The sequence below is a fragment of the Ambystoma mexicanum genome, chromosome 1p (genome assembly GCF_040938575.1).
Source record: "Ambystoma mexicanum isolate Mex_15411 chromosome 1p, UKY_AmexF1_1, whole genome shotgun sequence".
Taxonomy (NCBI): Eukaryota; Metazoa; Chordata; class Amphibia; order Caudata; family Ambystomatidae; genus Ambystoma; species Ambystoma mexicanum.
In genome coordinates this window covers 12493200-12516706 of record NC_090921.1, presented here as the reverse complement: position 1 = coordinate 12516706, position 23507 = coordinate 12493200, and the positions used below count along the sequence as shown (strand labels likewise).

General features: G+C 47.9%; 18 non-coding genes across 18 annotated transcripts; all 18 read right to left on the bottom strand.

The window, feature by feature from the left end:
- Positions 1–234: 234 nt before the first annotated feature.
- TRNAL-UAG (transfer RNA leucine (anticodon UAG)) lies at positions 235–316 on the bottom strand. The gene has a single exon. It is a non-coding gene; the product is annotated as a tRNA-Leu (tRNA).
- Positions 317–1460: 1144 nt separating this feature from the next.
- TRNAL-UAG (transfer RNA leucine (anticodon UAG)) lies at positions 1461–1542 on the bottom strand. The gene has a single exon. It is a non-coding gene; the product is annotated as a tRNA-Leu (tRNA).
- Positions 1543–2686: 1144 nt separating this feature from the next.
- On the bottom strand, positions 2687–2768 carry TRNAL-UAG (transfer RNA leucine (anticodon UAG)). Its single transcript has one exon. It is a non-coding gene; the product is annotated as a tRNA-Leu (tRNA).
- Positions 2769–3912: 1144 nt separating this feature from the next.
- TRNAL-UAG (transfer RNA leucine (anticodon UAG)) lies at positions 3913–3994 on the bottom strand. The gene has a single exon. It is a non-coding gene; the product is annotated as a tRNA-Leu (tRNA).
- A 1144-nt stretch (positions 3995–5138) lies between these two features.
- TRNAL-UAG (transfer RNA leucine (anticodon UAG)) lies at positions 5139–5220 on the bottom strand. Its single transcript has one exon. It is a non-coding gene; the product is annotated as a tRNA-Leu (tRNA).
- A 1144-nt stretch (positions 5221–6364) lies between these two features.
- Positions 6365–6446, bottom strand: TRNAL-UAG (transfer RNA leucine (anticodon UAG)). The gene has a single exon. It is a non-coding gene; the product is annotated as a tRNA-Leu (tRNA).
- Positions 6447–7590: 1144 nt separating this feature from the next.
- Positions 7591–7672, bottom strand: TRNAL-UAG (transfer RNA leucine (anticodon UAG)). The gene has a single exon. It is a non-coding gene; the product is annotated as a tRNA-Leu (tRNA).
- A 2361-nt stretch (positions 7673–10033) lies between these two features.
- TRNAL-UAG (transfer RNA leucine (anticodon UAG)) lies at positions 10034–10115 on the bottom strand. Its single transcript has one exon. It is a non-coding gene; the product is annotated as a tRNA-Leu (tRNA).
- A 1144-nt stretch (positions 10116–11259) lies between these two features.
- On the bottom strand, positions 11260–11341 carry TRNAL-UAG (transfer RNA leucine (anticodon UAG)). The gene has a single exon. It is a non-coding gene; the product is annotated as a tRNA-Leu (tRNA).
- A 1144-nt stretch (positions 11342–12485) lies between these two features.
- On the bottom strand, positions 12486–12567 carry TRNAL-UAG (transfer RNA leucine (anticodon UAG)). The gene has a single exon. It is a non-coding gene; the product is annotated as a tRNA-Leu (tRNA).
- A 1144-nt stretch (positions 12568–13711) lies between these two features.
- TRNAL-UAG (transfer RNA leucine (anticodon UAG)) lies at positions 13712–13793 on the bottom strand. The gene has a single exon. It is a non-coding gene; the product is annotated as a tRNA-Leu (tRNA).
- A 1144-nt stretch (positions 13794–14937) lies between these two features.
- On the bottom strand, positions 14938–15019 carry TRNAL-UAG (transfer RNA leucine (anticodon UAG)). The gene has a single exon. It is a non-coding gene; the product is annotated as a tRNA-Leu (tRNA).
- A 1144-nt stretch (positions 15020–16163) lies between these two features.
- Positions 16164–16245, bottom strand: TRNAL-UAG (transfer RNA leucine (anticodon UAG)). Its single transcript has one exon. It is a non-coding gene; the product is annotated as a tRNA-Leu (tRNA).
- Positions 16246–17389: 1144 nt separating this feature from the next.
- On the bottom strand, positions 17390–17471 carry TRNAL-UAG (transfer RNA leucine (anticodon UAG)). Its single transcript has one exon. It is a non-coding gene; the product is annotated as a tRNA-Leu (tRNA).
- Positions 17472–18615: 1144 nt separating this feature from the next.
- On the bottom strand, positions 18616–18697 carry TRNAL-UAG (transfer RNA leucine (anticodon UAG)). Its single transcript has one exon. It is a non-coding gene; the product is annotated as a tRNA-Leu (tRNA).
- A 1144-nt stretch (positions 18698–19841) lies between these two features.
- Positions 19842–19923, bottom strand: TRNAL-UAG (transfer RNA leucine (anticodon UAG)). The gene has a single exon. It is a non-coding gene; the product is annotated as a tRNA-Leu (tRNA).
- A 1144-nt stretch (positions 19924–21067) lies between these two features.
- TRNAL-UAG (transfer RNA leucine (anticodon UAG)) lies at positions 21068–21149 on the bottom strand. The gene has a single exon. It is a non-coding gene; the product is annotated as a tRNA-Leu (tRNA).
- Positions 21150–22293: 1144 nt separating this feature from the next.
- Positions 22294–22375, bottom strand: TRNAL-UAG (transfer RNA leucine (anticodon UAG)). The gene has a single exon. It is a non-coding gene; the product is annotated as a tRNA-Leu (tRNA).
- Positions 22376–23507: the final 1132 nt, after the last annotated feature.

Sequence of the window (23507 nt, the reverse complement as noted above, 5' to 3'; positions counted from 1 at the left end):
GCAGATTTGTGGCCCTGCCAAGCACGTGTTTATTGACAGGATCGTGAACGCATGTCCGTTTTCAGTGAACAGTGATTTATGCTTTACCCTTTTTTGGTGAAAACGCACACGAGTCAGATGTGTGCTTTCAGTCTGGGTGTTCAGAAAAGCAAGAATTCATAAACACATGCCATTCCCTGGCTCCCAATTGTCCTGTCTGTACACGTGGCATGAAGATAAAAAAGAAACAGCTATTGGCAGCGGTGGGATTCGAACCCACGCCTCCAAAGAGACTGGAGCCTAAATCCAGCGCCTTAGACCGCTCGGCCACGCTACCCTGCTGGTACTGAAACGAGAGCCTCTGAGACCTGTATTTTTTTAGGGATTGGCTGGTTTGGCCATTAATTCAAAATCAAAGCAAAGCATGAACTTGGATTGAATTCTAGCACTGGCTGTGCAAAGCCCGAACTGAACAATAAAGCACACTTGTCAGCCTGAAATTGAAATGTCACCTTTCGGGAGTGCTCTGTTCAACAGCAGTCTGGTAGCCTAGTGGTCAATGTCAGCACCCCTCCATCCAGCAGTCTTGAGTTCAATTCCCGGTGAGGGAGGTCAGATCTTTTCTAGGTTTTTTTTGGTTCTAAAAATGTTTGGGAAGCGAAGGTTCAGGAACATTGCCGGTAGGGAGAGTAAGCTCTTTAAAGGCATGCAATGAGATGTGTTTTTCTTTATTTCTGCATATTTCTGTAGCTAGCTGCATTCTTTCAGTCAACATCCCGCCCCATTTAGTGCTCACGTTTTTAAAGAAGTCCACCATTAGCCCGCAGTGTAAGCCTACCCGGGGCCTCCGCCGATGGTCCATGGTGTGTGGGATCCTTACTGGACCAACCCCAGCCGTAACGCAAATCTTAGCTTTGTCTCATTCGACCCCTAACTCGACCCAAGGAGCTACTGCAAACTCTTAGCCTAACACTAGCCCTAAATGAAAGACGCCTATTGTCCTCACATGTGGGATTTTGTTCTCGCTGCTAGTGCATACGAAACTTGGTTCCGACGTGTCCAGGAGTGGGAGAATTACCAGGGACCTTGCAATCTCGTGCCTGGGGGTTTCTAAGCTGGGCATAGGAGCTCCACTGGATGGAGCCAAGTGTCTTGAACTGAGTTTTTGTGATGCAGCAGGAAAAGGCGCTGCAAAAAGGAGCAACTACCAAGGCAAAGAGATGTGCATTCATTAGGGCATCGTGTCGGCAGATTTGTGGCCCTGCCAAGCACGTGTTTATTGACAGGATCGTGAACGCATGTCCGTTTTCAGTGAACAGTGATTTATGCTTTACCCTTTTTTGGTGAAAACGCACACGAGTCAGATGTGTGCTTTCAGTCTGGGTGTTCAGAAAAGCAAGAATTCATAAACACATGCCATTCCCTGGCTCCCAATTGTCCTGTCTGTACACGTGGCATGAAGATAAAAAAGAAACAGCTATTAGCAGCGGTGGGATTCGAACCCACGCCTCCAAAGAGACTGGAGCCTAAATCCAGCGCCTTAGACCGCTCGGCCACGCTACCCTGCTGGTACTGAAACGAGAGCCTCTGAGACCTTTATTTTTTTAGGGATTGGCTGGTTTGGCCATTAATTCAAAATCAAAGCAAAGCATGAACTTGGATTGAATTCTAGCACTGGCTGTGCAAAGCCCGAATTGAACAATAAAGCACACTTGTCAGCCTGAAATTGAAATGTCACCTTTCGGGAGTGCTCTGTTCAACAGCAGTCTGGTAGCCTAGTGGTCAATGTCAGCACCCCTCCATCCAGCAGTCTTGAGTTCAATTCCCGGTGAGGGAGGTCAGATCTTTTCTAGGTTTTTTTTGGTTCTAAAAATGTTTGGGAAGCGAAGGTTCAGGAACATTGCCGGTAGGGAGAGTAAGCTCTTTAAAGGCATGCAATGAGATGTGTTTTTCTTTATTTCTGCATATTTCTGTAGCTAGCTGCATTCTTTCAGTCAACATCCCGCCCCATTTAGTGCTCACGTTTTTAAAGAAGTCCACCATTAGCCCGCAGTGTAAGCCTACCCGGGGCCTCCGCCGATGGTCCATGGTGTGTGGGATCCTTACTGGACCAACCCCAGCCGTAACGCAAATCTTAGCTTTGTCTCATTCGACCCCTAACTCGACCCAAGGAGCTACTGCAAACTCTTAGCCTAACACTAGCCCTAAATGAAAGACGCCTATTGTCCTCACATGTGGGATTTTGTTCTCGCTGCTAGTGCATACGAAACTTGGTTCCGACGTGTCCAGGAGTGGGAGAATTACCAGGGACCTTGCAATCTCGTGCCTGGGGGTTTCTAAGCTGGGCATAGGAGCTCCACTGGATGGAGCCAAGTGTCTTGAACTGAGTTTTTGTGATGCAGCAGGAAAAGGCGCTGCAAAAAGGAGCAACTACCAAGGCAAAGAGATGTGCATTCATTAGGGCATCGTGTCGGCAGATTTGTGGCCCTGCCAAGCACGTGTTTATTGACAGGATCGTGAACGCATGTCCGTTTTCAGTGAACAGTGATTTATGCTTTACCCTTTTTTGGTGAAAACGCACACGAGTCAGATGTGTGCTTTCAGTCTGGGTGTTCAGAAAAGCAAGAATTCATAAACACATGCCATTCCCTGGCTCCCAATTGTCCTGTCTGTACACGTGGCATGAAGATAAAAAAGAAACAGCTATTGGCAGCGGTGGGATTCGAACCCACGCCTCCAAAGAGACTGGAGCCTAAATCCAGCGCCTTAGACCGCTCGGCCACGCTACCCTGCTGGTACTGAAACGAGAGCCTCTGAGACCTGTATTTTTTTAGGGATTGGCTGGTTTGGCCATTAATTCAAAATCAAAGCAAAGCATGAACTTGGATTGAATTCTAGCACTGGCTGTGCAAAGCCCGAACTGAACAATAAAGCACACTTGTCAGCCTGAAATTGAAATGTCACCTTTCGGGAGTGCTCTGTTCAACAGCAGTCTGGTAGCCTAGTGGTCAATGTCAGCACCCCTCCATCCAGCAGTCTTGAGTTCAATTCCCGGTGAGGGAGGTCAGATCTTTTCTAGGTTTTTTTTGGTTCTAAAAATGTTTGGGAAGCGAAGGTTCAGGAACATTGCCGGTAGGGAGAGTAAGCTCTTTAAAGGCATGCAATGAGATGTGTTTTTCTTTATTTCTGCATATTTCTGTAGCTAGCTGCATTCTTTCAGTCAACATCCCGCCCCATTTAGTGCTCACGTTTTTAAAGAAGTCCACCATTAGCCCGCAGTGTAAGCCTACCCGGGGCCTCCGCCGATGGTCCATGGTGTGTGGGATCCTTACTGGACCAACCCCAGCCGTAACGCAAATCTTAGCTTTGTCTCATTCGACCCCTAACTCGACCCAAGGAGCTACTGCAAACTCTTAGCCTAACACTAGCCCTAAATGAAAGACGCCTATTGTCCTCACATGTGGGATTTTGTTCTCGCTGCTAGTGCATACGAAACTTGGTTCCGACGTGTCCAGGAGTGGGAGAATTACCAGGGACCTTGCAATCTCGTGCCTGGGGGTTTCTAAGCTGGGCATAGGAGCTCCACTGGATGGAGCCAAGTGTCTTGAACTGAGTTTTTGTGATGCAGCAGGAAAAGGCGCTGCAAAAAGGAGCAACTACCAAGGCAAAGAGATGTGCATTCATTAGGGCATCGTGTCGGCAGATTTGTGGCCCTGCCAAGCACGTGTTTATTGACAGGATCGTGAACGCATGTCCGTTTTCAGTGAACAGTGATTTATGCTTTACCCTTTTTTGGTGAAAACGCACACGAGTCAGATGTGTGCTTTCAGTCTGGGTGTTCAGAAAAGCAAGAATTCATAAACACATGCCATTCCCTGGCTCCCAATTGTCCTGTCTGTACACGTGGCATGAAGATAAAAAAGAAACAGCTATTGGCAGCGGTGGGATTCGAACCCACGCCTCCAAAGAGACTGGAGCCTAAATCCAGCGCCTTAGACCGCTCGGCCACGCTACCCTGCTGGTACTGAAACGAGAGCCTCTGAGACCTGTATTTTTTTAGGGATTGGCTGGTTTGGCCATTAATTCAAAATCAAAGCAAAGCATGAACTTGGATTGAATTCTAGCACTGGCTGTGCAAAGCCCGAACTGAACAATAAAGCACACTTGTCAGCCTGAAATTGAAATGTCACCTTTCGGGAGTGCTCTGTTCAACAGCAGTCTGGTAGCCTAGTGGTCAATGTCAGCACCCCTCCATCCAGCAGTCTTGAGTTCAATTCCCGGTGAGGGAGGTCAGATCTTTTCTAGGTTTTTTTTGGTTCTAAAAATGTTTGGGAAGCGAAGGTTCAGGAACATTGCCGGTAGGGAGAGTAAGCTCTTTAAAGGCATGCAATGAGATGTGTTTTTCTTTATTTCTGCATATTTCTGTAGCTAGCTGCATTCTTTCAGTCAACATCCCGCCCCATTTAGTGCTCACGTTTTTAAAGAAGTCCACCATTAGCCCGCAGTGTAAGCCTACCCGGGGCCTCCGCCGATGGTCCATGGTGTGTGGGATCCTTACTGGACCAACCCCAGCCGTAACGCAAATCTTAGCTTTGTCTCATTCGACCCCTAACTCGACCCAAGGAGCTACTGCAAACTCTTAGCCTAACACTAGCCCTAAATGAAAGACGCCTATTGTCCTCACATGTGGGATTTTGTTCTCGCTGCTAGTGCATACGAAACTTGGTTCCGACGTGTCCAGGAGTGGGAGAATTACCAGGGACCTTGCAATCTCGTGCCTGGGGGTTTCTAAGCTGGGCATAGGAGCTCCACTGGATGGAGCCAAGTGTCTTGAACTGAGTTTTTGTGATGCAGCAGGAAAAGGCGCTGCAAAAAGGAGCAACTACCAAGGCAAAGAGATGTGCATTCATTAGGGCATCGTGTCGGCAGATTTGTGGCCCTGCCAAGCACGTGTTTATTGACAGGATCGTGAACGCATGTCCGTTTTCAGTGAACAGTGATTTATGCTTTACCCTTTTTTGGTGAAAACGCACACGAGTCAGATGTGTGCTTTCAGTCTGGGTGTTCAGAAAAGCAAGAATTCATAAACACATGCCATTCCCTGGCTCCCAATTGTCCTGTCTGTACACGTGGCATGAAGATAAAAAAGAAACAGCTATTGGCAGCGGTGGGATTCGAACCCACGCCTCCAAAGAGACTGGAGCCTAAATCCAGCGCCTTAGACCGCTCGGCCACGCTACCCTGCTGGTACTGAAACGAGAGCCTCTGAGACCTGTATTTTTTTAGGGATTGGCTGGTTTGGCCATTAATTCAAAATCAAAGCAAAGCATGAACTTGGATTGAATTCTAGCACTGGCTGTGCAAAGCCCGAACTGAACAATAAAGCACACTTGTCAGCCTGAAATTGAAATGTCACCTTTCGGGAGTGCTCTGTTCAACAGCAGTCTGGTAGCCTAGTGGTCAATGTCAGCACCCCTCCATCCAGCAGTCTTGAGTTCAATTCCCGGTGAGGGAGGTCAGATCTTTTCTAGGTTTTTTTTGGTTCTAAAAATGTTTGGGAAGCGAAGGTTCAGGAACATTGCCGGTAGGGAGAGTAAGCTCTTTAAAGGCATGCAATGAGATGTGTTTTTCTTTATTTCTGCATATTTCTGTAGCTAGCTGCATTCTTTCAGTCAACATCCCGCCCCATTTAGTGCTCACGTTTTTAAAGAAGTCCACCATTAGCCCGCAGTGTAAGCCTACCCGGGGCCTCCGCCGATGGTCCATGGTGTGTGGGATCCTTACTGGACCAACCCCAGCCGTAACGCAAATCTTAGCTTTGTCTCATTCGACCCCTAACTCGACCCAAGGAGCTACTGCAAACTCTTAGCCTAACACTAGCCCTAAATGAAAGACGCCTATTGTCCTCACATGTGGGATTTTGTTCTCGCTGCTAGTGCATACGAAACTTGGTTCCGACGTGTCCAGGAGTGGGAGAATTACCAGGGACCTTGCAATCTCGTGCCTGGGGGTTTCTAAGCTGGGCATAGGAGCTCCACTGGATGGAGCCAAGTGTCTTGAACTGAGTTTTTGTGATGCAGCAGGAAAAGGCGCTGCAAAAAGGAGCAACTACCAAGGCAAAGAGATGTGCATTCATTAGGGCATCGTGTCGGCAGATTTGTGGCCCTGCCAAGCACGTGTTTATTGACAGGATCGTGAACGCATGTCCGTTTTCAGTGAACAGTGATTTATGCTTTACCCTTTTTTGGTGAAAACGCACACGAGTCAGATGTGTGCTTTCAGTCTGGGTGTTCAGAAAAGCAAGAATTCATAAACACATGCCATTCCCTGGCTCCCAATTGTCCTGTCTGTACACGTGGCATGAAGATAAAAAAGAAACAGCTATTGGCAGCGGTGGGATTCGAACCCACGCCTCCAAAGAGACTGGAGCCTAAATCCAGCGCCTTAGACCGCTCGGCCACGCTACCCTGCTGGTACTGAAACGAGAGCCTCTGAGACCTGTATTTTTTTAGGGATTGGCTGGTTTGGCCATTAATTCAAAATCAAAGCAAAGCATGAACTTGGATTGAATTCTAGCACTGGCTGTGCAAAGCCCGAACTGAACAATAAAGCACACTTGTCAGCCTGAAATTGAAATGTCACCTTTCGGGAGTGCTCTGTTCAACAGCAGTCTGGTAGCCTAGTGGTCAATGTCAGCACCCCTCCATCCAGCAGTCTTGAGTTCAATTCCCGGTGAGGGAGGTCAGATCTTTTCTAGGTTTTTTTTGGTTCTAAAAATGTTTGGGAAGCGAAGGTTCAGGAACATTGCCGGTAGGGAGAGTAAGCTCTTTAAAGGCATGCAATGAGATGTGTTTTTCTTTATTTCTGCATATTTCTGTAGCTAGCTGCATTCTTTCAGTCAACATCCCGCCCCATTTAGTGCTCACGTTTTTAAAGAAGTCCACCATTAGCCCGCAGTGTAAGCCTACCCGGGGCCTCCGCCGATGGTCCATGGTGTGTGGGATCCTTACTGGACCAACCCCAGCCGTAACGCAAATCTTAGCTTTGTCTCATTCGACCCCTAACTCGACCCAAGGAGCTACTGCAAACTCTTAGCCTAACACTAGCCCTAAATGAAAGACGCCTATTGTCCTCACATGTGGGATTTTGTTCTCGCTGCTAGTGCATACGAAACTTGGTTCCGACGTGTCCAGGAGTGGGAGAATTACCAGGGACCTTGCAATCTCGTGCCTGGGGGTTTCTAAGCTGGGCATAGGAGCTCCACTGGATGGAGCCAAGTGTCTTGAACTGAGTTTTTGTGATGCAGCAGGAAAAGGCGCTGCAAAAAGGAGCAACTACCAAGGCAAAGAGATGTGCATTCATTAGGGCATCGTGTCGGCAGATTTGTGGCCCTGCCAAGCACGTGTTTATTGACAGGATCGTGAACGCATGTCCGTTTTCAGTGAACAGTGATTTATGCTTTACCCTTTTTTGGTGAAAACGCACACGAGTCAGATGTGTGCTTTCAGTCTGGGTGTTCAGAAAAGCAAGAATTCATAAACACATGCCATTCCCTGGCTCCCAATTGTCCTGTCTGTACACGTGGCATGAAGATAAAAAAGAAACAGCTATTGGCAGCGGTGGGATTCGAACCCACGCCTCCAAAGAGACTGGAGCCTAAATCCAGCGCCTTAGACCGCTCGGCCACACTACCCTGCTGGTACTGAAACGAGAGCCTCTGAGACCTGTATTTTTTTAGGGATTGGCTGGTTTGGCCATTAATTCAAAATCAAAGCAAAGCATGAACTTGGATTGAATTCTAGCACTGGCTGTGCAAAGCCCGAACTGAACAATAAAGCACACTTGTCAGCCTGAAATTGAAATGTCACCTTTCGGGAGTGCTCTGTTCAACAGCAGTCTGGTAGCCTAGTGGTCAATGTCAGCACCCCTCCATCCAGCAGTCTTGAGTTCAATTCCCGGTGAGGGAGGTCAGATCTTTTCTAGGTTTTTTTTGGTTCTAAAAATGTTTGGGAAGCGAAGGTTCAGGAACATTGCCGGTAGGGAGAGTAAGCTCTTTAAAGGCATGCAATGAGATGTGTTTTTCTTTATTTCTGCATATTTCTGTAGCTAGCTGCATTCTTTCAGTCAACATCCCGCCCCATTTAGTGCTCACGTTTTTAAAGAAGTCCACCATTAGCCCGCAGTGTAAGCCTACCCGGGGCCTCCGCCGATGGTCCATGGTGTGTGGGATCCTTACTGGACCAACCCCAGCCGTAACGCAAATCTTAGCTTTGTCTCATTCGACCCCTAACTCGACCCAAGGAGCTACTGCAAACTCTTAGCCTAACACTAGCCCTAAATGAAAGACGCCTATTGTCCTCACATGTGGGATTTTGTTCTCGCTGCTAGTGCATACGAAACTTGGTTCCGACGTGTCCAGGAGTGGGAGAATTACCAGGGACCTTGCAATCTCGTGCCTGGGGGTTTCTAAGCTGGGCATAGGAGCTCCACTGGATGGAGCCAAGTGTCTTGAACTGAGTTTTTGTGATGCAGCAGGAAAAGGCGCTGCAAAAAGGAGCAACTACCAAGGCAAAGAGATGTGCATTCATTAGGGCATCGTGTCGGCAGATTTGTGGCCCTGCCAAGCACGTGTTTATTGACAGGATCGTGAACGCATGTCCGTTTTCAGTGAACAGTGATTTATGCTTTACCCTTTTTTGGTGAAAACGCACACGAGTCAGATGTGTGCTTTCAGTCTGGGTGTTCAGAAAAGCAAGAATTCATAAACACATGCCATTCCCTGGCTCCCAATTGTCCTGTCTGTACACGTGGCATGAAGATAAAAAAGAAACAGCTATTGGGATTCGAACCCACGCCTCCAAAGAGACTGGAGCCTAAATCCAGCGCCTTAGACCGCTCGGCCACGCTACCCTGCTGGTACTGAAACGAGAGCCTCTGAGACCTGTATTTTTTTAGGGATTGGCTGGTTTGGCCATTAATTCAAAATCAAAGCAAAGCATGAACTTGGATTGAATTCTAGCACTGGCTGTGCAAAGCCCGAACTGAACAATAAAGCACACTTGTCAGCCTGAAATTGAAATGTCACCTTTCGGGAGTGCTCTGTTCAACAGCAGTCTGGTAGCCTAGTGGTCAATGTCAGCACCCCTCCATCCAGCAGTCTTGAGTTCAATTCCCGGTGAGGGAGGTCAGATCTTTTCTAGGTTTTTTTTGGTTCTAAAAATGTTTGGGAAGCGAAGGTTCAGGAACATTGCCGGTAGGGAGAGTAAGCTCTTTAAAGGCATGCAATGAGATGTGTTTTTCTTTATTTCTGCATATTTCTGTAGCTAGCTGCATTCTTTCAGTCAACATCCCGCCCCATTTAGTGCTCACGTTTTTAAAGAAGTCCACCATTAGCCCGCAGTGTAAGCCTACCCGGGGCCTCCGCCGATGGTCCATGGTGTGTGGGATCCTTACTGGACCAACCCCAGCCGTAACGCAAATCTTAGCTTTGTCTCATTCGACCCCTAACTCGACCCAAGGAGCTACTGCAAACTCTTAGCCTAACACTAGCCCTAAATGAAAGACGCCTATTGTCCTCACATGTGGGATTTTGTTCTCGCTGCTAGTGCATACGAAACTTGGTTCCGACGTGTCCAGGAGTGGGAGAATTACCAGGGACCTTGCAATCTCGTGCCTGGGGGTTTCTAAGCTGGGCATAGGAGCTCCACTGGATGGAGCCAAGTGTCTTGAACTGAGTTTTTGTGATGCAGCAGGAAAAGGCGCTGCAAAAAGGAGCAACTACCAAGGCAAAGAGATGTGCATTCATTAGGGCATCGTGTCGGCAGATTTGTGGCCCTGCCAAGCACGTGTTTATTGACAGGATCGTGAACGCATGTCCGTTTTCAGTGAACAATGATTTATGCTTTACCCTTTTTTGGTGAAAACGCACACGAGTCAGATGTGTGCTTTCAGTCTGGGTGTTCAGAAAAGCAAGAATTCATAAACACATGCCATTCCCTGGCTCCCAATTGTCCTGTCTGTACACGTGGCATGAAGATAAAAAAGAAACAGCTATTGGCAGCGGTGGGATTCGAACCCACGCCTCCAAAGAGACTGGAGCCTAAATCCAGCGCCTTAGACCGCTCGGCCACGCTACCCTGCTGGTACTGAAACGAGAGCCTCTGAGACCTGTATTTTTTTAGGGATTGGCTGGTTTGGCCATTAATTCAAAATCAAAGCAAAGCATGAACTTGGATTGAATTCTAGCACTGGCTGTGCAAAGCCCGAACTGAACAATAAAGCACACTTGTCAGCCTGAAATTGAAATGTCACCTTTCGGGAGTGCTCTGTTCAACAGCAGTCTGGTAGCCTAGTGGTCAATGTCAGCACCCCTCCATCCAGCAGTCTTGAGTTCAATTCCCGGTGAGGGAGGTCAGATCTTTTCTAGGTTTTTTTTGGTTCTAAAAATGTTTGGGAAGCGAAGGTTCAGGAACATTGCCGGTAGGGAGAGTAAGCTCTTTAAAGGCATGCAATGAGATGTGTTTTTCTTTATTTCTGCATATTTCTGTAGCTAGCTGCATTCTTTCAGTCAACATCCCGCCCCATTTAGTGCTCACGTTTTTAAAGAAGTCCACCATTAGCCCGCAGTGTAAGCCTACCCGGGGCCTCCGCCGATGGTCCATGGTGTGTGGGATCCTTACTGGACCAACCCCAGCCGTAACGCAAATCTTAGCTTTGTCTCATTCGACCCCTAACTCGACCCAAGGAGCTACTGCAAACTCTTAGCCTAACACTAGCCCTAAATGAAAGACGCCTATTGTCCTCACATGTGGGATTTTGTTCTCGCTGCTAGTGCATACGAAACTTGGTTCCGACGTGTCCAGGAGTGGGAGAATTACCAGGGACCTTGCAATCTCGTGCCTGGGGGTTTCTAAGCTGGGCATAGGAGCTCCACTGGATGGAGCCAAGTGTCTTGAACTGAGTTTTTGTGATGCAGCAGGAAAAGGCGCTGCAAAAAGGAGCAACTACCAAGGCAAAGAGATGTGCATTCATTAGGGCATCGTGTCGGCAGATTTGTGGCCCTGCCAAGCACGTGTTTATTGACAGGATCGTGAACGCATGTCCGTTTTCAGTGAACAGTGATTTATGCTTTACCCTTTTTTGGTGAAAACGCACACGAGTCAGATGTGTGCTTTCAGTCTGGGTGTTCAGAAAAGCAAGAATTCATAAACACATGCCATTCCCTGGCTCCCAATTGTCCTGTCTGTACACGTGGCATGAAGATAAAAAAGAAACAGCTATTGGCAGCGGTGGGATTCGAACCCACGCCTCCAAAGAGACTGGAGCCTAAATCCAGCGCCTTAGACCGCTCGGCCACGCTACCCTGCTGGTACTGAAACGAGAGCCTCTGAGACCTGTATTTTTTTAGGGATTGGCTGGTTTGGCCATTAATTCAAAATCAAAGCAAAGCATGAACTTGGATTGAATTCTAGCACTGGCTGTGCAAAGCCCGAACTGAACAATAAAGCACACTTGTCAGCCTGAAATTGAAATGTCACCTTTCGGGAGTGCTCTGTTCAACAGCAGTCTGGTAGCCTAGTGGTCAATGTCAGCACCCCTCCATCCAGCAGTCTTGAGTTCAATTCCCGGTGAGGGAGGTCAGATCTTTTCTAGGTTTTTTTTGGTTCTAAAAATGTTTGGGAAGCGAAGGTTCAGGAACATTGCCGGTAGGGAGAGTAAGCTCTTTAAAGGCATGCAATGAGATGTGTTTTTCTTTATTTCTGCATATTTCTGTAGCTAGCTGCATTCTTTCAGTCAACATCCCGCCCCATTTAGTGCTCACGTTTTTAAAGAAGTCCACCATTAGCCCGCAGTGTAAGCCTACCCGGGGCCTCCGCCGATGGTCCATGGTGTGTGGGATCCTTACTGGACCAACCCCAGCCGTAACGCAAATCTTAGCTTTGTCTCATTCGACCCCTAACTCGACCCAAGGAGCTACTGCAAACTCTTAGCCTAACACTAGCCCTAAATGAAAGACGCCTATTGTCCTCACATGTGGGATTTTGTTCTCGCTGCTAGTGCATACGAAACTTGGTTCCGACGTGTCCAGGAGTGGGAGAATTACCAGGGACCTTGCAATCTCGTGCCTGGGGGTTTCTAAGCTGGGCATAGGAGCTCCACTGGATGGAGCCAAGTGTCTTGAACTGAGTTTTTGTGATGCAGCAGGAAAAGGCGCTGCAAAAAGGAGCAACTACCAAGGCAAAGAGATGTGCATTCATTAGGGCATCGTGTCGGCAGATTTGTGGCCCTGCCAAGCACGTGTTTATTGACAGGATCGTGAACGCATGTCCGTTTTCAGTGAACAGTGATTTATGCTTTACCCTTTTTTGGTGAAAACGCACACGAGTCAGATGTGTGCTTTCAGTCTGGGTGTTCAGAAAAGCAAGAATTCATAAACACATGCCATTCCCTGGCTCCCAATTGTCCTGTCTGTACACGTGGCATGAAGATAAAAAAGAAACAGCTATTGGCAGCGGTGGGATTCGAACCCACGCCTCCAAAGAGACTGGAGCCTAAATCCAGCGCCTTAGACCGCTCGGCCACGCTACCCTGCTGGTACTGAAACGAGAGCCTCTGAGACCTGTATTTTTTTAGGGATTGGCTGGTTTGGCCATTAATTCAAAATCAAAGCAAAGCATGAACTTGGATTGAATTCTAGCACTGGCTGTGCAAAGCCCGAACTGAACAATAAAGCACACTTGTCAGCCTGAAATTGAAATGTCACCTTTCGGGAGTGCTCTGTTCAACAGCAGTCTGGTAGCCTAGTGGTCAATGTCAGCACCCCTCCATCCAGCAGTCTTGAGTTCAATTCCCGGTGAGGGAGGTCAGATCTTTTCTAGGTTTTTTTTGGTTCTAAAAATGTTTGGGAAGCGAAGGTTCAGGAACATTGCCGGTAGGGAGAGTAAGCTCTTTAAAGGCATGCAATGAGATGTGTTTTTCTTTATTTCTGCATATTTCTGTAGCTAGCTGCATTCTTTCAGTCAACATCCCGCCCCATTTAGTGCTCACGTTTTTAAAGAAGTCCACCATTAGCCCGCAGTGTAAGCCTACCCGGGGCCTCCGCCGATGGTCCATGGTGTGTGGGATCCTTACTGGACCAACCCCAGCCGTAACGCAAATCTTAGCTTTGTCTCATTCGACCCCTAACTCGACCCAAGGAGCTACTGCAAACTCTTAGCCTAACACTAGCCCTAAATGAAAGACGCCTATTGTCCTCACATGTGGGATTTTGTTCTCGCTGCTAGTGCATACGAAACTTGGTTCCGACGTGTCCAGGAGTGGGAGAATTACCAGGGACCTTGCAATCTCGTGCCTGGGGGTTTCTAAGCTGGGCATAGGAGCTCCACTGGATGGAGCCAAGTGTCTTGAACTGAGTTTTTGTGATGCAGCAGGAAAAGGCGCTGCAAAAAGGAGCAACTACCAAGGCAAAGAGATGTGCATTCATTAGGGCATCGTGTCGGCAGATTTGTGGCCCTGCCAAGCACGTGTTTATTGACAGGATCGTGAACGCATGTCCGTTTTCAGTGAACAGTGATTTATGCTTTACCCTTTTTTGGTGAAAACGCACACGAGTCAGATGTGTGCTTTCAGTCTGGGTGTTCAGAAAAGCAAGAATTCATAAACACATGCCATTCCCTGGCTCCCAATTGTCCTGTCTGTACACGTGGCATGAAGATAAAAAAGAAACAGCTATTGGCAGCGGTGGGATTCGAACCCACGCCTCCAAAGAGACTGGAGCCTAAATCCAGCGCCTTAGACCGCTCGGCCACACTACCCTGCTGGTACTGAAACGAGAGCCTCTGAGACCTGTATTTTTTTAGGGATTGGCTGGTTTGGCCATTAATTCAAAATCAAAGCAAAGCATGAACTTGGATTGAATTCTAGCACTGGCTGTGCAAAGCCCGAACTGAACAATAAAGCACACTTGTCAGCCTGAAATTGAAATGTCACCTTTCGGGAGTGCTCTGTTCAACAGCAGTCTGGTAGCCTAGTGGTCAATGTCAGCACCCCTCCATCCAGCAGTCTTGAGTTCAATTCCCGGTGAGGGAGGTCAGATCTTTTCTAGGTTTTTTTTGGTTCTAAAAATGTTTGGGAAGCGAAGGTTCAGGAACATTGCCGGTAGGGAGAGTAAGCTCTTTAAAGGCATGCAATGAGATGTGTTTTTCTTTATTTCTGCATATTTCTGTAGCTAGCTGCATTCTTTCAGTCAACATCCCGCCCCATTTAGTGCTCACGTTTTTAAAGAAGTCCACCATTAGCCCGCAGTGTAAGCCTACCCGGGGCCTCCGCCGATGGTCCATGGTGTGTGGGATCCTTACTGGACCAACCCCAGCCGTAACGCAAATCTTAGCTTTGTCTCATTCGACCCCTAACTCGACCCAAGGAGCTACTGCAAACTCTTAGCCTAACACTAGCCCTAAATGAAAGACGCCTATTGTCCTCACATGTGGGATTTTGTTCTCGCTGCTAGTGCATACGAAACTTGGTTCCGACGTGTCCAGGAGTGGGAGAATTACCAGGGACCTTGCAATCTCGTGCCTGGGGGTTTCTAAGCTGGGCATAGGAGCTCCACTGGATGGAGCCAAGTGTCTTGAACTGAGTTTTTGTGATGCAGCAGGAAAAGGCGCTGCAAAAAGGAGCAACTACCAAGGCAAAGAGATGTGCATTCATTAGGGCATCGTGTCGGCAGATTTGTGGCCCTGCCAAGCACGTGTTTATTGACAGGATCGTGAACGCATGTCCGTTTTCAGTGAACAGTGATTTATGCTTTACCCTTTTTTGGTGAAAACGCACACGAGTCAGATGTGTGCTTTCAGTCTGGGTGTTCAGAAAAGCAAGAATTCATAAACACATGCCATTCCCTGGCTCCCAATTGTCCTGTCTGTACACGTGGCATGAAGATAAAAAAGAAACAGCTATTGGCAGCGGTGGGATTCGAACCCACGCCTCCAAAGAGACTGGAGCCTAAATCCAGCGCCTTAGACCGCTCGGCCACGCTACCCTGCTGGTACTGAAACGAGAGCCTCTGAGACCTGTATTTTTTTAGGGATTGGCTGGTTTGGCCATTAATTCAAAATCAAAGCAAAGCATGAACTTGGATTGAATTCTAGCACTGGCTCTGCAAAGCCCGAACTGAACAATAAAGCACACTTGTCAGCCTGAAATTGAAATGTCACCTTTCGGGAGTGCTCTGTTCAACAGCAGTCTGGTAGCCTAGTGGTCAATGTCAGCACCCCTCCATCCAGCAGTCTTGAGTTCAATTCCCGGTGAGGGAGGTCAGATCTTTTCTAGGTTTTTTTTGGTTCTAAAAATGTTTGGGAAGCGAAGGTTCAGGAACATTGCCGGTAGGGAGAGTAAGCTCTTTAAAGGCATGCAATGAGATGTGTTTTTCTTTATTTCTGCATATTTCTGTAGCTAGCTGCATTCTTTCAGTCAACATCCCGCCCCATTTAGTGCTCACGTTTTTAAAGAAGTCCACCATTAGCCCGCAGTGTAAGCCTACCCGGGGCCTCCGCCGATGGTCCATGGTGTGTGGGATCCTTACTGGACCAACCCCAGCCGTAACGCAAATCTTAGCTTTGTCTCATTCGACCCCTAACTCGACCCAAGGAGCTACTGCAAACTCTTAGCCTAACACTAGCCCTAAATGAAAGACGCCTATTGTCCTCACATGTGGGATTTTGTTCTCGCTGCTAGTGCATACGAAACTTGGTTCCGACGTGTCCAGGAGTGGGAGAATTACCAGGGACCTTGCAATCTCGTGCCTGGGGGTTTCTAAGCTGGGCATAGGAGCTCCACTGGATGGAGCCAAGTGTCTTGAACTGAGTTTTTGTGATGCAGCAGGAAAAGGCGCTGCAAAAAGGAGCAACTACCAAGGCAAAGAGATGTGCATTCATTAGGGCATCGTGTCGGCAGATTTGTGGCCCTGCCAAGCACGTGTTTATTGACAGGATCGTGAACGCATGTCCGTTTTCAGTGAACAGTGATTTATGCTTTACCCTTTTTTGGTGAAAACGCACACGAGTCAGATGTGTGCTTTCAGTCTGGGTGTTCAGAAAAGCAAGAATTCATAAACACATGCCATTCCCTGGCTCCCAATTGTCCTGTCTGTACACGTGGCATGAAGATAAAAAAGAAACAGCTATTGGCAGCGGTGGGATTCGAACCCACGCCTCCAAAGAGACTGGAGCCTAAATCCAGCGCCTTAGACCGCTCGGCCACGCTACCCTGCTGGTACTGAAACGAGAGCCTCTGAGACCTGTATTTTTTTAGGGATTGGCTGGTTTGGCCATTAATTCAAAATCAAAGCAAAGCATGAACTTGGATTGAATTCTAGCACTGGCTGTGCAAAGCCCGAACTGAACAATAAAGCACACTTGTCAGCCTGAAATTGAAATGTCACCTTTCGGGAGTGCTCTGTTCAACAGCAGTCTGGTAGCCTAGTGGTCAATGTCAGCACCCCTCCATCCAGCAGTCTTGAGTTCAATTCCCGGTGAGGGAGGTCAGATCTTTTCTAGGTTTTTTTTGGTTCTAAAAATGTTTGGGAAGCGAAGGTTCAGGAACATTGCCGGTAGGGAGAGTAAGCTCTTTAAAGGCATGCAATGAGATGTGTTTTTCTTTATTTCTGCATATTTCTGTAGCTAGCTGCATTCTTTCAGTCAACATCCCGCCCCATTTAGTGCTCACGTTTTTAAAGAAGTCCACCATTAGCCCGCAGTGTAAGCCTACCCGGGGCCTCCGCCGATGGTCCATGGTGTGTGGGATCCTTACTGGACCAACCCCAGCCGTAACGCAAATCTTAGCTTTGTCTCATTCGACCCCTAACTCGACCCAAGGAGCTACTGCAAACTCTTAGCCTAACACTAGCCCTAAATGAAAGACGCCTATTGTCCTCACATGTGGGATTTTGTTCTCGCTGCTAGTGCATACGAAACTTGGTTCCGACGTGTCCAGGAGTGGGAGAATTACCAGGGACCTTGCAATCTCGTGCCTGGGGGTTTCTAAGCTGGGCATAGGAGCTCCACTGGATGGAGCCAAGTGTCTTGAACTGAGTTTTTGTGATGCAGCAGGAAAAGGCGCTGCAAAAAGGAGCAACTACCAAGGCAAAGAGATGTGCATTCATTAGGGCATCGTGTCGGCAGATTTGTGGCCCTGCCAAGCACGTGTTTATTGACAGGATCGTGAACGCATGTCCGTTTTCAGTGAACAGTGATTTATGCTTTACCCTTTTTTGGTGAAAACGCACACGAGTCAGATGTGTGCTTTCAGTCTGGGTGTTCAGAAAAGCAAGAATTCATAAACACATGCCATTCCCTGGCTCCCAATTGTCCTGTCTGTACACGTGGCATGAAGATAAAAAAGAAACAGCTATTGGCAGCGGTGGGATTCGAACCCACGCCTCCAAAGAGACTGGAGCCTAAATCCAGCGCCTTAGACCGCTCGGCCACACTACCCTGCTGGTACTGAAACGAGAGCCTCTGAGACCTGTATTTTTTTAGGGATTGGCTGGTTTGGCCATTAATTCAAAATCAAAGCAAAGCATGAACTTGGATTGAATTCTAGCACTGGCTGTGCAAAGCCCGAACTGAACAATAAAGCACACTTGTCAGCCTGAAATTGAAATGTCACCTTTCGGGAGTGCTCTGTTCAACAGCAGTCTGGTAGCCTAGTGGTCAATGTCAGCACCCCTCCATCCAGCAGTCTTGAGTTCAATTCCCGGTGAGGGAGGTCAGATCTTTTCTAGGTTTTTTTTGGTTCTAAAAATGTTTGGGAAGCGAAGGTTCAGGAACATTGCCGGTAGGGAGAGTAAGCTCTTTAAAGGCATGCAATGAGATGTGTTTTTCTTTATTTCTGCATATTTCTGTAGCTAGCTGCATTCTTTCAGTCAACATCCCGCCCCATTTAGTGCTCACGTTTTTAAAGAAGTCCACCATTAGCCCGCAGTGTAAGCCTACCCGGGGCCTCCGCCGATGGTCCATGGTGTGTGGGATCCTTACTGGACCAACCCCAGCCGTAACGCAAATCTTAGCTTTGTCTCATTCGACCCCTAACTCGACCCAAGGAGCTACTGCAAACTCTTAGCCTAACACTAGCCCTAAATGAAAGACGCCTATTGTCCTCACATGTGGGATTTTGTTCTCGCTGCTAGTGCATACGAAACTTGGTTCCGACGTGTCCAGGAGTGGGAGAATTACCAGGGACCTTGCAATCTCGTGCCTGGGGGTTTCTAAGCTGGGCATAGGAGCTCCACTGGATGGAGCCAAGTGTCTTGAACTGAGTTTTTGTGATGCAGCAGGAAAAGGCGCTGCAAAAAGGAGCAACTACCAAGGCAAAGAGATGTGCATTCATTAGGGCATCGTGTCGGCAGATTTGTGGCCCTGCCAAGCACGTGTTTATTGACAGGATCGTGAACGCATGTCCGTTTTCAGTGAACAGTGATTTATGCTTTACCCTTTTTTGGTGAAAACGCACACGAGTCAGATGTGTGCTTTCAGTCTGGGTGTTCAGAAAAGCAAGAATTCATAAACACATGCCATTCCCTGGCTCCCAATTGTCCTGTCTGTACACGTGGCATGAAGATAAAAAAGAAACAGCTATTGGCAGCGGTGGGATTCGAACCCACGCCTCCAAAGAGACTGGAGCCTAAATCCAGCGCCTTAGACCGCTCGGCCACGCTACCCTGCTGGTACTGAAACGAGAGCCTCTGAGACCTGTATTTTTTTAGGGATTGGCTGGTTTGGCCATTAATTCAAAATCAAAGCAAAGCATGAACTTGGATTGAATTCTAGCACTGGCTCTGCAAAGCCCGAACTGAACAATAAAGCACACTTGTCAGCCTGAAATTGAAATGTCACCTTTCGGGAGTGCTCTGTTCAACAGCAGTCTGGTAGCCTAGTGGTCAATGTCAGCACCCCTCCATCCAGCAGTCTTGAGTTCAATTCCCGGTGAGGGAGGTCAGATCTTTTCTAGGTTTTTTTTGGTTCTAAAAATGTTTGGGAAGCGAAGGTTCAGGAACATTGCCGGTAGGGAGAGTAAGCTCTTTAAAGGCATGCAATGAGATGTGTTTTTCTTTATTTCTGCATATTTCTGTAGCTAGCTGCATTCTTTCAGTCAACATCCCGCCCCATTTAGTGCTCACGTTTTTAAAGAAGTCCACCATTAGCCCGCAGTGTAAGCCTACCCGGGGCCTCCGCCGATGGTCCATGGTGTGTGGGATCCTTACTGGACCAACCCCAGCCGTAACGCAAATCTTAGCTTTGTCTCATTCGACCCCTAACTCGACCCAAGGAGCTACTGCAAACTCTTAGCCTAACACTAGCCCTAAATGAAAGACGCCTATTGTCCTCACATGTGGGATTTTGTTCTCGCTGCTAGTGCATACGAAACTTGGTTCCGACGTGTCCAGGAGTGGGAGAATTACCAGGGACCTTGCAATCTCGTGCCTGGGGGTTTCTAAGCTGGGCATAGGAGCTCCACTGGATGGAGCCAAGTGTCTTGAACTGAGTTTTTGTGATGCAGCAGGAAAAGGCGCTGCAAAAAGGAGCAACTACCAAGGCAAAGAGATGTGCATTCATTAGGGCATCGTGTCGGCAGATTTGTGGCCCTGCCAAGCACGTGTTTATTGACAGGATCGTGAACGCATGTCCGTTTTCAGTGAACAGTGATTTATGCTTTACCCTTTTTTGGTGAAAACGCACACGAGTCAGATGTGTGCTTTCAGTCTGGGTGTTCAGAAAAGCAAGAATTCATAAACACATGCCATTCCCTGGCTCCCAATTGTCCTGTCTGTACACGTGGCATGAAGATAAAAAAGAAACAGCTATTGGCAGCGGTGGGATTCGAACCCACGCCTCCAAAGAGACTGGAGCCTAAATCCAGCGCCTTAGACCGCTCGGCCACGCTACCCTGCTGGTACTGAAACGAGAGCCTCTGAGACCTGTATTTTTTTAGGGATTGGCTGGTTTGGCCATTAATTCAAAATCAAAGCAAAGCATGAACTTGGATTGAATTCTAGCACTGGCTGTGCAAAGCCCGAACTGAACAATAAAGCACACTTGTCAGCCTGAAATTGAAATGTCACCTTTCGGGAGTGCTCTGTTCAACAGCAGTCTGGTAGCCTAGTGGTCAATGTCAGCACCCCTCCATCCAGCAGTCTTGAGTTCAATTCCCGGTGAGGGAGGTCAGATCTTTTCTAGGTTTTTTTTGGTTCTAAAAATGTTTGGGAAGCGAAGGTTCAGGAACATTGCCGGTAGGGAGAGTAAGCTCTTTAAAGGCATGCAATGAGATGTGTTTTTCTTTATTTCTGCATATTTCTGTAGCTAGCTGCATTCTTTCAGTCAACATCCCGCCCCATTTAGTGCTCACGTTTTTAAAGAAGTCCACCATTAGCCCGCAGTGTAAGCCTACCCGGGGCCTCCGCCGATGGTCCATGGTGTGTGGGATCCTTACTGGACCAACCCCAGCCGTAACGCAAATCTTAGCTTTGTCTCATTCGACCCCTAACTCGACCCAAGGAGCTACTGCAAACTCTTAGCCTAACACTAGCCCTAAATGAAAGACGCCTATTGTCCTCACATGTGGGATTTTGTTCTCGCTGCTAGTGCATACGAAACTTGGTTCCGACGTGTCCAGGAGTGGGAGAATTACCAGGGACCTTGCAATCTCGTGCCTGGGGGTTTCTAAGCTGGGCATAGGAGCTCCACTGGATGGAGCCAAGTGTCTTGAACTGAGTTTTTGTGATGCAGCAGGAAAAGGCGCTGCAAAAAGGAGCAACTACCAAGGCAAAGAGATGTGCATTCATTAGGGCATCGTGTCGGCAGATTTGTGGCCCTGCCAAGCACGTGTTTATTGACAGGATCGTGAACGCATGTCCGTTTTCAGTGAACAGTGATTTATGCTTTACCCTTTTTTGGTGAAAACGCACACGAGTCAGATGTGTGCTTTCAGTCTGGGTGTTCAGAAAAGCAAGAATTCATAAACACATGCCATTCCCTGGCTCCCAATTGTCCTGTCTGTACACGTGGCATGAAGATAAAAAAGAAACAGCTATTGGCAGCGGTGGGATTCGAACCCACGCCTCCAAAGAGACTGGAGCCTAAATCCAGCGCCTTAGACCGCTCGGCCACGCTACCCTGCTGGTACTGAAACGAGAGCCTCTGAGACCTGTATTTTTTTAGGGATTGGCTGGTTTGGCCATTAATTCAAAATCAAAGCAAAGCATGAACTTGGATTGAATTCTAGCACTGGCTGTGCAAAGCCCGAACTGAACAATAAAGCACACTTGTCAGCCTGAAATTGAAATGTCACCTTTCGGGAGTGCTCTGTTCAACAGCAGTCTGGTAGCCTAGTGGTCAATGTCAGCACCCCTCCATCCAGCAGTCTTGAGTTCAATTCCCGGTGAGGGAGGTCAGATCTTTTCTAGGTTTTTTTTGGTTCTAAAAATGTTTGGGAAGCGAAGGTTCAGGAACATTGCCGGTAGGGAGAGTAAGCTCTTTAAAGGCATGCAATGAGATGTGTTTTTCTTTATTTCTGCATATTTCTGTAGCTAGCTGCATTCTTTCAGTCAACATCCCGCCCCATTTAGTGCTCACGTTTTTAAAGAAGTCCACCATTAGCCCGCAGTGTAAGCCTACCCGGGGCCTCCGCCGATGGTCCATGGTGTGTGGGATCCTTACTGGACCAACCCCAGCCGTAACGCAAATCTTAGCTTTGTCTCATTCGACCCCTAACTCGACCCAAGGAGCTACTGCAAACTCTTAGCCTAACACTAGCCCTAAATGAAAGACGCCTATTGTCCTCACATGTGGGATTTTGTTCTCGCTGCTAGTGCATACGAAACTTGGTTCCGACGTGTCCAGGAGTGGGAGAATTACCAGGGACCTTGCAATCTCGTGCCTGGGGGTTTCTAAGCTGGGCATAGGAGCTCCACTGGATGGAGCCAAGTGTCTTGAACTGAGTTTTTGTGATGCAGCAGGAAAAGGCGCTGCAAAAAGGAGCAACTACCAAGGCAAAGAGATGTGCATTCATTAGGGCATCGTGTCGGCAGATTTGTGGCCCTGCCAAGCACGTGTTTATTGACAGGATCGTGAACGCATGTCCGTTTTCAGTGAACAGTGATTTATGCTTTACCCTTTTTTGGTGAAAACGCACACGAGTCAGATGTGTGCTTTCAGTCTGGGTGTTCAGAAAAGCAAGAATTCATAAACACATGCCATTCCCTGGCTCCCAATTGTCCTGTCTGTACACGTGGCATGAAGATAAAAAAGAAACAGCTATTGGCAGCGGTGGGATTCGAACCCACGCCTCCAAAGAGACTGGAGCCTAAATCCAGCGCCTTAGACCGCTCGGCCACGCTACCCTGCTGGTACTGAAACGAGAGCCTCTGAGACCTGTATTTTTTTAGGGATTGGCTGGTTTGGCCATTAATTCAAAATCAAAGCAAAGCATGAACTTGGATTGAATTCTAGCACTGGCTGTGCAAAGCCCGAACTGAACAATAAAGCACACTTGTCAGCCTGAAATTGAAATGTCACCTTTCGGGAGTGCTCTGTTCAACAGCAGTCTGGTAGCCTAGTGGTCAATGTCAGCACCCCTCCATCCAGCAGTCTTGAGTTCAATTCCCGGTGAGGGAGGTCAGATCTTTTCTAGGTTTTTTTTGGTTCTAAAAATGTTTGGGAAGCGAAGGTTCAGGAACATTGCCGGTAGGGAGAGTAAGCTCTTTAAAGGCATGCAATGAGATGTGTTTTTCTTTATTTCTGCATATTTCTGTAGCTAGCTGCATTCTTTCAGTCAACATCCCGCCCCATTTAGTGCTCACGTTTTTAAAGAAGTCCACCATTAGCCCGCAGTGTAAGCCTACCCGGGGCCTCCGCCGATGGTCCATGGTGTGTGGGATCCTTACTGGACCAACCCCAGCCGTAACGCAAATCTTAGCTTTGTCTCATTCGACCCCTAACTCGACCCAAGGAGCTACTGCAAACTCTTAGCCTAACACTAGCCCTAAATGAAAGACGCCTATTGTCCTCACATGTGGGATTTTGTTCTCGCTGCTAGTGCATACGAAACTTGGTTCCGACGTGTCCAGGAGTGGGAGAATTACCAGGGACCTTGCAATCTCGTGCCTGGGGGTTTCTAAGCTGGGCATAGGAGCTCCACTGGATGGAGCCAAGTGTCTTGAACTGAGTTTTTGTGATGCAGCAGGAAAAGGCGCTGCAAAAAGGAGCAACTACCAAGGCAAAGAGATGTGCATTCATTAGGGCATCGTGTCGGCAGATTTGTGGCCCTGCCAAGCACGTGTTTATTGACAGGATCGTGAACGCATGTCCGTTTTCAGTGAACAGTGATTTATGCTTTACCCTTTTTTGGTGAAAACGCACACGAGTCAGATGTGTGCTTTCAGTCTGGGTGTTCAGAAAAGCAAGAATTCATAAACACATGCCATTCCCTGGCTCCCAATTGTCCTGTCTGTACACGTGGCATGAAGATAAAAA